A 14,288-nucleotide genomic window follows, 5' to 3' on the forward strand; every position below is an offset into this window, starting at 1 on the left:
CTGTGCACATTAATTTTGCCTTTAGTTAGGGCTGTATGAAATTGTGCTGAAAGAGTTAATGCTCTCATTTCAAAGGCTCAAATAACTATACATTAATCAAATAAAACACATTTAAATGAAAATATCCTTCATGACTTGTCATCAGTGCAAGCTTTGTGTACATTGCTGACTAGAAATTGTTGGCTGCAGTGTTGTGCCTATGAATTGGGGATTAGAAATATAATTTGCATGCTTCCTGGTTTTGGCTATTCTTGAGTTTGTGGTGTCAGTATGGCTGAATGTACTCATCTGATTTAAAAATCAAAGATTTCATTTATTCGACTTGCACAGACAATATTTTTAAGGTATTGAAGTATCTCCATGGACTTGTCATTCTGAATTCACACGTTTAACAATCCAGCGGTAAGACATTTTTCTTAGTGCCTTTATTGAGTGCTGATTTTAGCATGAGTCAAAACTGAAATAGAATCATTCATGCGATAAGTGGTCTTTGGATTGGAACATCCAGTGACTATCTGACAAGGCAGTCGACCCTTTGTTGGCTTTCTACTGGCCTTTCTGCTTTCAGAATCCAGCTTTGAATATTGGTGCTGTGGTGAAAGAAAGTCTGCAAAGAAACAATTTTTATTCTTTTTCCATTACTCAGAGTCTGCCATGTTACAGAGGTGGCTGTACTCCGTCTACTCATAGAGCCAGTCACGAGTGCTGTCTTTGCCATTTAGGATCTGGTGTGCAATTGGACAAACACTGATACATTGCATTCTTTTTGGTTGATTTCATATAAATTCTTCAGATAAACACCTTGATGTTGTTAGTTGAAATTAATTCAGAACTTTTCCATGTGTGAATGCAGTATTCTAGAGGTGACGAGAAAACAGTCAATGACGAAGCATGAGAAAAATAACAGGGTGACTTGTTCAATGAAATGAGAAAATACTGATGTTTATGGAGAATTACTTGATATCATCAGATAATTTATCATGATGAGCAAAATATTTATGCTGCACGATATTTCGTTATTGTGTTTGAAGAGTTTATAGGCAATTTTACCATAATACCTGTGCAGATGCTGTCACTTAAGTATTTGAAAAAGGGGACTTGTATTTATATTGGGTCTTTCATGACTTGGGATGGTCTTGATGTTTTACAATTAATGAATTACTTTGAAGTCTACACTGTTATATAGGAAACATGACAGCTGCCATAAAAAGTGATCCCATAATAAGATAATTAACATCATTTAAAAAGTCTAGTGAGAGAAATGTCAGCCAGGTCAAATAGCGCCATGGGAACTTTCACACTCACCTGAGGTGTGACGAAGGGCTTTTGCCCGAAACGTTGATTTCGCTGCTCGTTGGATGCTGCCTGAACTGCTGTGCTCTTCCAGCACCACTAATCCAGTATTTGGTTTTCAGCATCTGCAGTCATTGTTTTTACCTTGAGGTGTGACAGTGTAGTCCTCCTTCATGCAGTGGAGTATCCGGTTGGATTAAGTGCTCTAAACTCTGGAGTGGCATTTGAACCTGCAGCTTTCTGACTGAGGTGAGAATAGTACAAACTGAGAACATTTTATCCTACTTTTCATTTCCCAGCATTTATTGTTATGTAGTCATACAGCACGGAAACAGACCTTTCGGTCATTGGACAGGTTCACTGAGTATTTGAATGCAAAATGTTTACTGCATTGTCAACATATAAATAGTCCTTGACAGCTGGATATTTTGTTGGTTTCAACATGTTTATCGTCAGAAAATACATATTTAGAAAATAATGTAAGAAAATTTGCGTGGTTAACAGAGAATGTTGCATTGCAGAGGGTCATGACAAATGTGAGGTTTTTGACATAAGCAAGAGGTTTCTTGTGCTGTCTGTCACATTAGCGTAAACATGTCTTTATTCTAAAGAAAAAAAATTGCTGCAAGTTTTTAAAGTTGGAGCAATTATATCTAAATGAAAATATTTGCATGTGAATTTACCAAATGATATAAGGGCTTAACATAATATTTTCATTGTGCACTCATTCATGCAAAGAAGTTTAAAAAAAATCATAGTGAGTCCTACAACAAGAATGGTAGAGAAAACTGGGGATGTGGGATGTAATGAGGAAAGTTGTGATAAATTAAGGAGAGGGCAGGGCAAAAAAACAATAAGGGAAATGATAATCAGAGTGTGGTAGAAAGTGCCCTAGTATACAAACTAGAGTGTTCTGGCAGATAAGGCTGAGAGTTTTAAAAAAAAAATGAAATTACAGAGCTGAAGACAAAATATCTGAATGACTGACATCTTAAAGATATGCAGGTTCCACAAATTTCTTGACTCACATACCAGGTTGACAGAAAATATAGACCAGGTTTCTATAATTAACAAAACACGCTATTTATTGCAAATAAATAGACTAGCTGCATGTATACAATTATGAACCATTGACATAAAACTCTGTTAACTAATATTCCATCATGAACCTCTCTCACAGCCATGCAACAGATGTAGGAATGTTTAAAAATACATATTAAGTTCAGAGGGAAGATTTGAAAGCAGTTCAGTGGTCTCTGTTCAAAGGATTTGATGAGATGACTTTTCCATTCTGATGAGAATGCTGCTTCTTGGTCTCCCTTCTCCGGATGTTTGTACTGGTTTGCAGGAAGCACAGGGTAGTTGTGTTACCCAAAGTTGGGGAAAGAAGAGAACTCCTGCAAAGAATGCAAACATAATTTTCAAGGAAGTAATCTCAGAATGAATCTGGCCAGAAAAGCTTGAAAATTAGATTTGAATTGGCAAGAGAAGGAAAGTAAACTTCACTGAGGAATATCAGGAAGATCTGAAACAAAAACAGGTTGCTGGGGGGGTTAGTGGGTCTGACAGCATCTGTGGAAAGAGGTCGTAGTTGGCATTTCGGGTTCAGTGACCCTTATTGAGTTCTGAAGGGGGTCCACTGGGCTGGAGACCTTGGCTCTGAATTCTTTCTGTGGTTGTTGCTGGGCCTGCTGAGTTTTTCCAGCAATTTCTGTTTTTGCTTCTAATTTCCAGCATCTGCAATTCTGTCTCTTGTTTTTAGGAAGAACTAACTCTGTTTTGTGAAACCATGGAAGTACAGTGGCTTGGTGGTTAGCACTGCTGCCTCAGTGTCAGGAAACTGAGTTTGATTCCAGCCTTGTTTAACTGTGTGGAGTTTGCACTTCTCCCCATGTATATGTGGGTTTTATCCTGGTGCTCCAGTTTCTTCCCACAATCCAAAAACTGTGTAGGTTATGTGAATTGGCCATGCTAATTTCCCCATGTTGTCCAGGGATGTGTAGGTAATGTGGATTAGCTATTAGCGTTACAGGGATAGGCAAGGGGGGTGGGTCTGGGAGGGATGCACTTCGGGAGATCAGTGTGGACGCGATGGGCTGAAGGGCCTGCTTCCACGTTGTAGGAATTCTATGTTTCTATGACTGCACCATTGTTGACAGTGCTGATGAATTGCAGCTCACATAACGCATATGTATAATTTGATAGCATTTGCAGAGGCATGGTTGCAAGTTGACCAAGGCTGAGGTCTGAATACTCAAAGTAGCACAATATTTTGGATGATAGGAAACCAGGAAAAGACATGTATTTTTAAATTAAGGTTGACAGTATAATAGCGATAAATAATTTCAAGGTTGAGAAACCCATGGGTAGAGACAGGAAATATTAGAGGTAGAAAGTCATTTTAGGTCATGGTTTAAAGACTTCTTAAAAGTAGTCAATACTGAAAGATATAGACAAAGAAATAAGGATGGCTTGCATGAAAGTATCACAGCTGATTTCAATGGCAAAGGTGGTCTGAAAAATAAAGTCATTTGTTTTTAGAACAGTTTTTTTGGAGCAGCATACTTGAGTCAACCAGAGACCAGCCTAATCTAGATCTGGTAATGTACAGTGCGTCCTGATCAATTAATAGCTGCTTAAAGGTGCAAAGAGAGAGCAGTGATCATAACATAATCAAATTTTGCATTCAGTTTGAGGGTAACAAGTAGGTCTAAAGCCTAGAACAGTGAACTTTGTTTGAACTGTAAGTCTCAATAAACTGGCAAAAGTTTTATACCTGAAATACTGGAAGTTTGCTGTGTTATTGTGATATCTGCAATGTCTGAGTATCATTAGAGGGTGTGAGTGAGAAGGCTGTCCACTGGTAAGTTTTGTTTAAGTTATTATTTAAGTGATTTATTCTGTACATAAAGTATAACAGTGATGCGTGTACCCATTGCATTATGTTTCTATTACTTATTGTTTGTTTTTAAATTGATTATGTGGGCCTCTTAATCAATCGGAATATTGTATCAACTGGCATACTCCTGGTCCCAGAGGTGCTGGTTAATAAAATGTTTGGGGTATTTTAAACCAAACCAAGGGTAACTATGAGAATATGACATTAGAGGTGGCTAAAATGAACTGGGAAATTAGGTTAAGGATAGGTCGATAGAAATTCAGTGGCACACTATTATGGACCAGGCCAGACTCCCTCAAAACATTTTAAGATAGCCCAGACTCTAACTTTTCTCATTGTTTTAGGTAGATGTAAGGTGGATATCCCAGGAATCGTGCAGCTGGTCAAACCACTTGCCTTCAAGTAAAGTAGAATTTATTTACACACCACCAAATGAAACACAAACAAAAGAAAACAGAATTTAGAATAACAACAATTTGCAAACCCGACTGACACGATATCTCCCACGACAAAGAGCTGTTCAAATTTCCTGCAACGTCCCATAAACACCCCTCAGCAAAAAAAGGTGAATTCAAATATAGAGATGTTAGAGAAAGAGAGGATCAGCCAGGGATCATTTGCTGAAGCATGACACCTTTTTTCCACTGCAGTAGCCTCTCTGGATCCCTAGCTAAAGCTAAACCAAACTAGAAAAATCCCTAACTGGGAGAACTGGCCACTCCCTTTCCATTGTACAATTGTTTGGGGAGAAAACCTAAAAGCCTTTTTCCTGATTGTTGCCTTGGGCAGTATCTGTTAGCCATTAGAAAAACCGAAGACAACCTAACATTGTAAAGGAGCCGCATCGTCACAACACGTTAGAGAGAACTTTTGTCATGCCTAATCAAAATGTATTCTAGTAAGAAGGTGTAACAATACAGGATTAGCAAGTCAAACAAAATCAGCCTTATTATCACTGGAATTGCAACACTGAAATTAAAACATGCAATGACCCTCAAAAGTGCCTAATTGTTCCAAACCAAGCTTTACAAATAACATCGCTTGGATACCAAGTCTAAACTTAAACAAAAATTGACAGCTTCTTATTATTAATGTAACTTTAGCAGAACAAAGATAAACAGCAAGACGATCTAATTAATATACACAACGTAAATAAAACCAGTCGTTTTTGATCATGACCTGCTAAACCTCATTTAATCTTTTGGAGCGATGACTTTATTAGACAGGAGGATATCTGTGGATGTTGTTTATATGTACTTGCAGAAGGTAGTTCATAAAGTCCCACATAAGAGAGGGAATTGAGGGCAAATTATTGACATGGCTGGGGAATTGGTTGAGTGGCAGGTGGCAAAGTAGGGATAATAGGTACTTGGGATGTGACCTCTGGTGTCCCACAAGGATCTGTGTTAGGACCATAATGATACACATTACTTTCTATGGCATTATCCAATTAATTAATAAATAATGTACAGAGGAACCTTATCCAAATTTCAGATTATCCAGCCAAGATTACAAGGTCCTGCTGCTTGGCTAATGCTTGTTATCCTGCATTTGATTACCCAAGCATTCAATTATCTGAACAAAATACTCCCCACCCACGTCCTTCAGATAATCGAGGTTCCTCTGTACAGGTAGATAACCCTTTATCCGAAAAACTCCGTACTCCGAAATCTGAAGGCTTTTTTGTGAAGTTTTTTTCTCCATTAACAAGGTTGTTTCATGTGCAAGCAGTTAACACAACTCCACATCCACTCTGTGCGTGTCACTCATTTGACATGGGGGTGCATGGCCCAGTACTGGCAGGCCTCAATACTGTTTCAGGGCCCATCTTACTCCGTGTGTCTGCTGTTTGGTAGGATTTTGAATAAAATTTCACCATCAAACTGTCTCTTATTCTGAAATTCGAAAATTCTGAATTCCAAAAACCAACTGGTTCCAAACATTTTGGATAAAGATTCAAATTTTCAAATGCCCCATATTTGGATAGCACTGTAGACAGTTTATATGATAGTCTAGTAAATATCCCATAGTATAAAATTACAATGTAAATAGGCAAACTGTGGCAGAAGGAATTCAATGTAAGCAAATGTGAGAATATCCATTTTAGACCAAAAATGATAGACTGAATGCCCAAAGAGACTAACGAGTTCAGATACATAAATCTTTAAAATGCTATGGACTGTTGCATAAAACAGTCAAGGTGACTAATGGAATATTGGCGTTTCTGTCCACAGATCTGGAGTATAAGGTTATTGAAGTTATGCTGCAGCTGTACAAAATCCTGGTTAGACATCACTTGGAGTATTCCATGAGCAGATCTGGGCACAATATGTTAGGAAGGATATGTTGGCCTTAAGGGGAGTACAACTGAGGTTTGCAAGAATGATACCTGGTCTTCAGGGGTTAAGTTATGAGGAGAGATATGACAAATTAGGCCTGTTTTCTCTAGAATTAGATTTAAAGAATGATCTCATCAAGGCCTTTAAAATATGATGTGGAGGTGCTGGTGTTGGAGTGGGGTGGACAAGGTCAGAAGTCACACAACATCTAGTTATAGCCCAACAAGTTTATTTGAAATCACAAGCTTCAGAGTGCTGCTGCTTTGTCAGGTGAAGTGAAGGAAAGTATGCCGACACAGAATTTATAGGCAGAGAGATCAAAATAGTACAGATGGTGTGAGTGGAGTGTCAACAGGCTGAATAACAAGTGAAGGGCACATGCATCTCTATCAAGGACAGCCACCTCAGTACCTCACTTTACCGCACAATGTTACAGTTCTCTGGCTTCTAACCTAAACATGTCAAAGAAGCCATACCCTACGGATAAGCCTTGTGTATACATAGGATCTTTGTCAGGTGAAGTGAAGGAAAGTATGCCGACACAGAATTTATAGGCAGAGAGATCAAAATAGTACAGATGGTGTGAGTGGAGTGTCAACAGGCTGAATAACAAGTGAAGGGCACATGCATCTCTATCAAGGACAGCCACCTCAGTACCTCACTTTACCGCACAATGTTACAGTTCTCTGGCTTCTAACCTAAACATGTCAAAGAAGCCATACCCTACGGATAAGCCTTGTGTATACATAGGATCTGCACAGATGAGGAGCAATGTGACGGACGCCTAAAGATGCTGCCCCCCCCCCCCATAAGAACTGGATACGATACTCAGCTCCAGTTCCGATGTGCCACAGCAAAAACCGCAACAATACGTTCAGAAGACAGGCACAAGATACAACTGATAGTACCTTTTGCTGTCCGGTACTTCCCAGAGCGGAGAGACTATGCCACATTCTTTGCAGCCTTCAACATGTCATCGCTGACAATGAACATCTCTCTAAGGTCATCACTGTACATCTACTTCTCGCCTTCAAGCAACCACCAAACCTGAAGCAGATCATTGTTTGCAGCAAACTACCTAGCCTTCAACAGCAACTGTTGGAATATTGTGTACAATTTTCATCACTGCACTACCACAAGGATGTAGATGCTTTAAAGAGGGGTATGGTTTACCAGGATGTTTCCTTGTATGGGAGATTTTAGCTATGAAGCAAGGTTGGATAGACTGAGTGTGTTTTCACTGAAATGCAGGAAGTTGAGGGATGACCTAATAGACATTTATAAGATTGTGAATGACATGGATAGAGTGGAAAGTATTAAGCTTTTTTTCCCCAGGGTGGAGGCATCAATTGCAAGGGGACACAGGTTCATCGGTGCAGGGGTTGGGGAGTTTAAAGAGATGTCAGGCAGATTTTTCACACAAAGAATGGTGAGTGCCTGGAACGCATTGCCAGAGGAGGTGGTGGAAGCAGACATAGTAGCAGCATTCAAGAAGCACCTGGATGAATACATGAATAGGAATGGAATAAAGGGATATGGATTCTGTAAGCGAAGACCGTTTTAGTTTTTTAGTTTTAGTTTTTTAGTTTTAATATTAGTATGGAAGGGCAAAATGTGTCACTGCAGGCTTGTAGGGCCAAAGGGCCTGTTCCTGAACTATACTGTTCTTTGTTCTTTCTTATTCTACGGCAGGTACTCATGTAACTCAGCCAATGTTGTTTACCTCATGCTGCAGGCAAGAATGCCCTGAGGCATGGCATATTGGTGAGACCATGCAGAAACTATGGCAACGGATGAATGGACACCCCACAGCAATCGCCAGACGTGAATGTTCCCTCCCAGTCAGGGAACACTTCGGTGGTCAAGGACATTCGGCCTCTAATCTTCGGGTAAACGTCCTCCAAGGTGGCCTTCGAGATGCACAACAACACAGAATTGCTTAGCAGAAATTGATACCCAAGTTCCGTATACATGAAGATAACCTTAAATGTTGAGCTACATGTAACCCCACCATATTTTCTGTATTTGTAAAATCTTCCTTACTGTTCTATTTGATCCTATCACCTTGATAATTTATGATCTCTTAATCTTAATTAGCTTGTATGGTTTTGGATTACTTGTTACTTTGGTTAGGCCCTCAGCATGCGGCTATTATACTTGTCAAGTTATTCTAGCCGTTTGGTTTGTCTCCAGCACCATCTTATTTTTAAGTTGTAATTATCTCTCTGTTTCAGTTAATTGGATGATAGGTCATCTCTTCACCTGCTATTCAGCTGTTGACATTTTACTAATCCCATCTGACACTTTTGATCACCTGCAGAGACTTGTTATCTTTTGATCTCTCTGCCTATAAGTTCTGTGCCTGTGTGCTTCCCTTCCCTCCACCTGACAAAGGAACAGTGCTCCGACAGCTTGTGATTTCAACTAAATCTGTTGGACTCTAACCTGGTCTCTAAAATAGAAAAAGGCAGGATAGATAAAGATAAATTATTTCCACTAGTCACTGACTCTAGAGCTAGAGGGTGTTGTCTGAGAATTAGGGCCAGATTATTCAACTGAGATGTTAGGAAGTACTTCTGTGCAAAGTAGACGTTTGGAATTCTATTGCACAAATGTCAGTGGATGCAGGATTAGGTGTTAATTTTAAATCTGATATAAAATTTTGTTGAGCAAGATTTTAAGGGATATGGCTTAAAGGGAGGTATATGGAATTAGGCCACAGATCAGCCATGATTTCATTGAATAGTGGAACAAGTGTGAGGGGTTGAATGACTTACTCCTCTTCCTATGTTTTTATGGAACCCCCACACACCCACTCTCTCTCACACTGATAGGCTGATATAGTTAATTTAGATAGAAATAAAATAATTCTAATTTGCTGATTCAATTAAACAGGTTCAAACAATGAATACCAGATTTTCATGAAATCCTTGGAAAATGAGTTTTTCATAGTCACGTAGAACTGTACGTCTTTGAAATCCAAAGTCACTGATTAGTGCAAGAAATTTCAGGAGACTTGCGAGTATTTGCAACTTTCTTACAGGGGGGAGTTTTTTCTCAATAATTAATAATTCAATAATTGGAGAGAAAACTAGAAGGTAAATTGAACAGCTTGACTGGGAGCATGTAGCAAAAATAATTCAGTTGGAACCAGTTCTTTTCCTTTTTCTTTTTATTTAACATTCTCTGGTTAGCACTAGTCCTCTTTTGATCAGTTCAACAGCCAATCCTAAGCATAGTAACTGCTTGGTGCCAATTCATCTAAAGTGTTCTTCGATCAGTCATTAAGTTGCATTATTTTCCAGGCCAGTTCTCAACCAATTACTTTGTTCACTTTCTTTTTAAAACAAGCAAGCTTTTCAAAGTGCAGTTCTTGACCTCAACTACAATTCCAATCCAAAATAAAGAAGAGGTTTAAAGAAAAATTGAAAGAAATACTTTAATGGAAGGATGCATCATCAGTAGCTAATAAAGGAAATCAAAGATCGTATCAAATTTCATGATGCCATTTTGTTTTGTAGTATAGAACCTGGTGTTTCCTTTTAACTCTTTACTCACTTCTGCCGCACACTGATCTTCGTTGTCTCTCTCTGTTTTAAAGTTATACCAGATGAGCCCCAATCTCTTGTCATAACCTGCTTGGCAAAGTACATTTGATTCGTGAGCACCATAACTCCTTGGTCATCACAAAAATTAAAGATTTAATTAAGTTCCTTAAATTCCCCAATTTACCTGTCCAGTGGAATCAGGTTAACGGATACACTAATTATATTTCTATAGTCAAAATGAACTACTATTTATTTCCAAAAGGATCAGTTATAACTACAGACATACCAAAAACGTAGGTTATCAACATATAACTGTACTAGCTGTACTAACCTCCCTGTACTCACAGACAGACCAACAACAACTCCAATGTGGATGACGGAATGTTGGGGAATCGCAGTTCCCGAGCACCAGTCCACAGGATTCAATGAGGTTTTTTTTTTGCTGCTTCTATGACCTTCTGATATCCAGTTTCCTTATTTGCAGATTCTTTTCAAATTTTTGCTAAGGCACACAGTGCTTTAATTTTTCAGCACATTAATTTTTCAGTCTCTCAGTCACTGGTTAAAAGTTATGGTTTATAGAAAATTGTTAAGGAGATAACTATCTTTCAATTCTTGGTTACTTCACCAGAGAGTGAAAATGAGAAATGCTGTCTCTTACAATCTGGAAATGTTCTGCCTCTGTAATGTTTGCATGTGCTCATGCATACAGACACACACCATTCAGACAATTGTTATGCTAATGATTCCTGGTCAGCATGCTGTCCTAATTGAAAATCCAGTCAATAGTCTGTCAGGCAGCCCTGAACATATACCTATGATGCCATTGGGTCTCAAACATCTCTCTTCTTCTTTCCCTCCCCCCACTGTTTGAACAAATCAACAATGCAAACACAACTCTTGTTTTTAAAAGTGATACTACTACTCATTCCACAGTGCTTGGTTTACAGCAGTCCTTTTTTCATTTTGGTCCATTATCCAAAACAAAAATAAGGTTGTGGTCTTTACACTAGACATAAATGAATTATCTTTGCATTGGCAGCATGTAATGAATAGAGTGTTAAGAGATCTGTGTGGAACATTCACCTCTTTTTCATTATATATCAACAACTTGGCTGAAAGGAATGACTGGATGTACAGTTGCTAAATTTGTTGTTAACAAGATTGGTAAGAAAGTAAGTTGTGAGGAGGATATAAGGAATCTACAAAGGGAGATACAGTATAATCCAGGAATGTGTAGATTTCTTCAGTTGAAAAAAATTCACATTGTACTGAGGGACCTTGGTGTCTTGGTATGTGAATCACAAAAAATGTTCAGTATGCAGATTCAGCAAGTTACTTAGAAGGCATCTGCAATTTTAACTTATATTGCAAAAACAGTGAAATATAAAAGTAAAGACATTTTGCTGCAATTATACAGGGCTTTGGAGAGACCACATCTACAGTACTGTGTACAGTTTTAGTCTCCTTTTTTTTAGATCCTTTTTAAAAAAGAGGACATCATTGCTTTGAAAGCAGTTCAGAGAAGGTTCACTCAACTGATTCTTGGGATGAGTGGGTTAGTTTGAGGAAATGGTGGACAGGTTGGGTTTGTATCCATTGAAGCTTAGAAGATCTTAGTGAAGCAGATTAGATTCTTATTGTAATAGAATTGTGAATGCTTGATATCTGAAACAAACAAACATCAGAAACTACTGGAAAAAATTCAGCAGGTCTGGCAACATCTCTGGTGAGAAAAAAATTATGTTTTGAGTGTGATGACCCTTCTTCAGAAATAGATTCTCAGTGCATTTGACAGATGGATGCTGAGAGGTCATTTAAGATGAAGATGAGGAGAACTTCTTTTTGCCTGGAGAGTTGAGAGTCTGTAGCACTGTTTTTCCCCAGAATGGCAGAGGTAGAAACATGACGTACTTTCAATGCCGAAGTAGATTCATACTCACTCTCTTGAGTCAAGAACCTTCAGGGTATTTGGGGCAAAGTAGGGTGAGGCTGCAATCAGATCAGTCGTGATCTTAACAAATGTTAGAGGAGGCATGAGAACTGAATGGCCTGCTCTAAATTTTTTTTTGTGAATTAAAATTCTATTATGGTTGACTGTAAATGATCCTATAACCGTACTTGAAGAGCAGAGGAATTCTTCTAGTGGCTTGGCAAAAATTTCAGTCCAGAAAAAGTTTAGCTTGTTTACTTATTATAAATATTGGAGGGGCCTTGCTGTACAGAAATTGTCTGTTGTGTTTGCACAAAGGTGACTACATTTTAGAAGTCATTTGATAGCTGTGAATTGCTTTGGGATACTCCGAAAATGGGCAAGTGAGCTTCAAATGCACATTTGTGTATGGAAGGTTCTTTCAGTTCTTCTAAGTGGACTGTACCTTTAAGTAACAGGTCTTATTGAACTCTTAACTCGAAAATTTGGTACCTTTTAGAAATTTTGAGCAACTGTTGTGGTAAGGGCGAGGGACTCTCAAAAACATAATTGATATAAATTGACAATTAATAAAAGTGGGTGGCACAGTGGTTAGCACTGCTGCCTCACAGCGCCAGAGACCCGGGTTCAATTCCCGCCTCTGGCTACTCTCTGTGCGGAGTTTGCACATTTTCCCCGTGTCTGTGTGCGTTTCCTCTGGGTGCTTTGGTTTCCTCCCACAATCCAAAACTGTAGGTTAGGTGAATTGGCCATGCTAAATTGCCTGCCATGTTAGGTAAAGGGGTAAATGTAGGGGAATGGATCTGGGTGGGTTGCGCTTCGGTGGGTCGGTGTGGACTTGTTGGGCCAAAGGGCCTGTTTCCACACTAAGTAATCTAATCTAATCTAATCTAAAAAAAAATGGTGTAAACGAACAAGCCATATTCCATACTTGGTGGATGCAGATCTGTTTTTCGCTTAATATATTGTTTTCTTCTCCATCCCCTTTCCTGAGAACAATGACTTCAATCGTAACCAGACCATGGTGGCCAGTCTAGTCATTCTGATTGAAAGGGGTGGGTGCATCGTGGTTAGTTATAATGGCGTATAGAGTGTTTAGTGGTGGTTTCATAAGTCATATACTTTAGGAATATAGCTTTTAATTTGCAAATTGGGACTGAGTTTGAATCAAAACCAGTTGTCAACTTTATTTATTCAATAAGGTCAGACTTAGGGCACTGAACTTTAGACAAAGGATAATCATTTTGGCATTTTTGGAGTTGTCAAGATGTTTACACTTTTCTTAGTAAAAGGTTTTAATAAACATGTTATCCTCAGACAAACATGAAGTTAACAGCCTGTAAGTAAAGGAAACGATGGAACAAAGAAGTCTTGAAAGAAGAAATTACACCCATTAGAGAAAGAAATTCTTCATTTGGGTCACAGGACTGAAAGATTATTTTGAAGATACCATTAATCAGTTTACATTTCTGTTTAGAGTATCCCCCAGATATTAGGTTTCCATGGAGATGAATGAGATTAGGATGGTTTCCTTTATAAAGTTATTTATATTATTTTATCTCAGAATACAGTCAGTCAGCCATTTGTTCCAGAAATTCCACAGGAACTGTGGGAGTCAGTTAAGGAAGAAAGCAGTGTATTCCATTCCAAACAGAACAAGGAGCGTGGAGACCATTAGGAGCCAAGGGTGTTCCTGTTTTTGTTTTAGATCACTAAGCAGGAATGTGGTGAAACTCCAAAGTGTGAGCTGAGTCCACAGCCATAGCATTTCAAAGGAAAGGTGGAGATTGCTTAGCCAAAAGCTATTGGAAATATCCACATGAAATCTTGCACCTCTTATAGCTGGAATTAAAGTGAATCCTAGAGAGCTGTGGCTTTCCTGTTTTTGGTTTGGCCCCAGAAAAAAAAATGAATTGGAAGGAGAAGTGAATTCAAGATCTTGTAAAGTATAAGAGATTTTGTGGGCAAAGTGTAAGCAGAATATATCCTTATGTACTTACTTACTATTGTCCTAGGTTGTTGGCACTTGGTTTGCTTATTTTTTTTCTATACAGAGAAAATTGTTTTAAAATATGAAATTGAATGGTGTAGTTAATCACTGCTATTTGACTTTTTAAAATATTAGCAGCAGGAGTCATAACATCAGGACCTACTAGATAAGTGAGCAGGGTTGTGAACTCTGGCTAAGTAACTTCCTTTTACCGTTGGCTCTGATCAGCTAACTTACAACCTTGGCTCAGTGCCACACTGCAATATATTTACACACCTAATGTATG

The 14,288-nt window shown here is 38.6% G+C and overlaps 1 protein-coding gene and 1 long non-coding RNA gene across 3 annotated transcripts in view; one reads left to right on the plus strand and one right to left on the minus strand.

Moving 5' to 3' along the window:
- Nucleotides 1–14,288, plus strand: part of tnk2b (tyrosine kinase, non-receptor, 2b) — a 260,676-nt gene that overhangs the window by 31,715 nt on the left and 214,673 nt on the right. The window lies entirely within an intron of this gene.
- Nucleotides 1,667–10,591, minus strand: LOC140478846 (uncharacterized). The gene is made up of 3 exons (XR_011960879.1): nt 10,411–10,591; nt 8,255–8,441; nt 1,667–2,690 (listed from the first exon to the last, which is right to left on the minus strand). It is a non-coding gene; the product is annotated as an uncharacterized lncRNA (long non-coding RNA).

This window comes from Chiloscyllium punctatum, chromosome 6, assembly GCF_047496795.1.
Source record: "Chiloscyllium punctatum isolate Juve2018m chromosome 6, sChiPun1.3, whole genome shotgun sequence".
Taxonomy (NCBI): domain Eukaryota; kingdom Metazoa; phylum Chordata; class Chondrichthyes; order Orectolobiformes; family Hemiscylliidae; genus Chiloscyllium; species Chiloscyllium punctatum.